Genomic DNA, 3,622 nt, shown 5'->3' with positions numbered 1-3,622 from the left:
AATCCTGCCCGGGTTGCTCTAAGTCTGCGACATCAGGGAAGTTTTTTCCTTCCAACAGATCACAAAAATTGAGTTTAAAGTTCGGTAGACCTTCTTCGCTTCGCCTTTGTTCCTCGCTTTTTTCCTCTGACTGCGAACGTTGTAGGAAGTTTTGAAAATCTTCTTCGCGAGACATTTCAACTTGCAAAGGCGTACGGCATCAGGAGAACTCTCAGTCAAATTTCGCGGGCCGTACTGCAGAATACGGCCCGTAAAATTGACCAATCACAGCGTGCGTACTATCTCAGAGATATAATAAAACTCGATAAAGCACGCGCGTGACGTATGCAGCGTGCTTTATGGGACAATAATGAGTTCGAATTGACCAATTACAGCGCGCGCAATTCGTTGACCATTTAATAATGACTTATATGCACACTACGATTGTTTTAGCAATAACTAAAGTAAAAGCATTCCGCTCTGCCTGCTCGATAATCTGTTCAGTAGTATCCTGATGTTTTTCACGCAAACCAACAGCTTTTTATTAACATTGATGAAACTTACAAATCCACATACCTACGTTGTTTTCGGTCAAAGCCAACAGAAGAACAATAACAAGAAAAGCTGTCTGAGCCATATAGAAGGATAAAGCGATCTCCTGGTGAGAGATAATAATAAGATCGAAACAAATTAACAAACTGAAAGTAAATAAATGTACAAATTAAAGTCACAGCAGAAAACAAATAATCTATAAATAGAAGGTCAACAAGAATCAAAACGCCGGTAAAAGCCTACTACAGACGAATCCTGCATATACATATAGGCATGTTACAGTTTGCAACATGTATGTACTGCTCACTTTTCAAGCAACAAACTAGCTTTCGACTGCAATGAACAAACGAGTCAATTTTCTAAGATTATTTCTGTCCTAGTTTGTAGATTTTGCTTCAACAAGCGACTTTAAACAGACTCAAAACAGATGTGTATTCTTTGTGCATAGCCGTTTAGTTTTATTATCTCAGAATTACTAGTGTCATGTTACCTCGACTCTCTATAAAGCGGACACCTCTCTAAGACGGACAGTTGGGGCCAGTCCCGACGGTGTCCGTCTTTAACTTAAGGAGAGCTCACTGTACAATATAAATTATATTGGCACATCCCAACGGGGTTTTTCAGTGCTAATTATACCCAAAAGGGGCAAATAATCAAAATGGAGAGCCCAAATTTCATTTTGTGCCTCTAAAGATGCTTTGAAGGAGGTTGACACTTTGTAATATCGACGTTTGTTAGTCACTTTATTTTAATATATTTTTAGATATGTTTATCTAAACGGATGCCCCCAAACCTCAGTCTCGGAAAGCAACCCGTATAACAACAGGTATAACAGGTATAACCCGTAAAACAAGCATGAGTAGTTAATTTGATCTGTGGGCAAATAACTAAAACTTTCCATAGAAAAGCAGGGTTTTAGCTCTTGTGCCAAAGATAACAACAGTTAACCAAAAAAGAAAGAAACAAGAAGCTCTTAGAGCTTAAAACTCCGCTGGTCACGTGACCACCCTAAGGGAGCCATGGCGGGGGAGTGAAAAAAAGATAACTAAAAAATATTGAACAACTTGAAGTGAAATGGAAAAAAAAATAAAATAAATAAATAAATAAATAATTCCACATCCTGACAGTGGAAAAAAAAAGCCTTTGCCATAAAAGTTGACCCCCCCCCCCCCCTTACCCTAACCCGCCTCAAACAAATTATGGTCGCCCTAAAAAAAACACCCGCTTTCGAAACAAACCCCGAATATTGATTTCATTACGTCTGGCGTCTGGCTTCACGCCAGGAACGTAAGTATCCGTGAGAATTTCGATAGTATTCTCTCTTTGCACAGAATAATCTCGTTCCCAGATCTCGTGGGCGAAGCAGAAGGCGAGATCTGGTCAAATCCGATTTGCACCACGTGATTGCCTGTCAGGAATGTGGCAGGCGAGTCAATTGCGCATGCCCTAGACAATTCTAAGAAAATGGCAATCAACATTCTCGTCCCCAGAGGCCGCGATCCTTCTGGTCAGCACCCGGGTGCTGACCAGAAGGATCGCGGCCTCTGGGGACGAAAATGGGTAATCAACCACCGACAAAACTAAAAAAACGAAAAAATGGGTAATCACGGTCACCGACAAAACTAAAAAAACAAGAAGCTCTTAGAGCTTAAAACTGCGCTGGTCACGTGACCACCCTAGGGGTAGCCATGGAGGGAGAATAAAAAATGCACCCCACCCCCTTATATCCCCTTTATCTGCGTCAAACAATGTTGCGACTGACAAGCAAAATGGTAAGAAAACACCTTGTGTGACATTTCATGGTTGACTAGTTCCATCCGCAATTAAATATTTTTCCTATATGCTAATGCTGGCCAAATTTAATTCCCACGATCCTGATCCGTAAACCAAAAAAACGCTTATCCGGACGACGGGATTTTTTGGGCGAAGGTTTACAACAACTGCCCCTGGGTCTCCGAGGATAAACTTTACAATTGATAAGTACGTCTGGCTTCACGCAAGGAACGTAAATATCCGTGAGAATTTTGACAGTATTCTCCATTTGCATAAAACTGAAAATGGCCCAATGACAATGTTTTGCAGTTTCTATAAAGTTACTACTATTTTTGAACCTCTTCAACAGTTCAAAATTTATTTGACCCTGTTTCGGTTTTCGTATTACAATAGGCGGTTGTAAAAATGCAGCGTTTGACAAACTTTGTGTACATTTCATGGTTGACTTGTTCTAGCCGCGATTAATAATTTTTCTTATATGCAAATTCTGGCCGAATTCCCACGTGCGGACGCTGAAGCTGTTTTTGTTTCGTTTCCTCAGAAACGATACGGTATTATTTTGGCTTCGATGTGAACTATTTACACAGTGGGGGCTACTATCCAATCAGAAGAACGGTCGTAACCACAAAGTAAATACGTTTGACCGAAGGCAATTAATTTCGTAAAAACATGTTCTTCAAATATCGGAAAGATATTCCTCTGCATGATAAAAAAATATTGAGATTCGTTGCAAACAGAAATATCTGACGACTGCAATGGTTTTAAGTTTGATTAAAGCGATGTATTGTAAGAAAACTAGAGAAAGCTCTCGTAGCGTTTAATTGTTAAGTAAACATTCTAGCGATTTTCTGAAACGGAAGTCAATTTCCACCAATCAGTGTTTGCAAGCGCAAACAAAAACGGGATGACTTGTCGTGTTTGCTCGCACGGGGGGCTGCTATCCAATCACAAGAACGGTCGTAACCACAAAGTAAATACGTATGACCGATGGCAATTAATTTCGTAAAAACAGTCATGTTCTTCAAATATCGGAAATATATTCCTCTGCCTGACCAAAAATATTGAGATTCGTTGCAAACGACTGCAATGGTTTTAAGTTTGATTAAAGCGATGTATTGTAAGAAAACTAGAGACAGCTCTCGTAGCGTTTAATATTATTCTGAAACGGAAGTAAATTTCCACCAACCAGTGTTTGCAAGCGCAAAGAAAAACGGGATGACTTGGCGTATCTCGTGTTTGCTCGCACGGTAGAGCTTAAGTGCGCTACAAAGAGATGTGCATATTTGCAGGTGACTTACAAAGTTAATTTCACTTCATG

Source organism: Oculina patagonica, chromosome 4 (genome assembly GCF_052425735.1).
Source record: "Oculina patagonica isolate OP01 chromosome 4, crgOcupat, whole genome shotgun sequence".
Taxonomy (NCBI): domain Eukaryota; kingdom Metazoa; phylum Cnidaria; class Anthozoa; order Scleractinia; family Oculinidae; genus Oculina; species Oculina patagonica.
Note: the sequence above shows the minus strand (reverse complement) of the source record.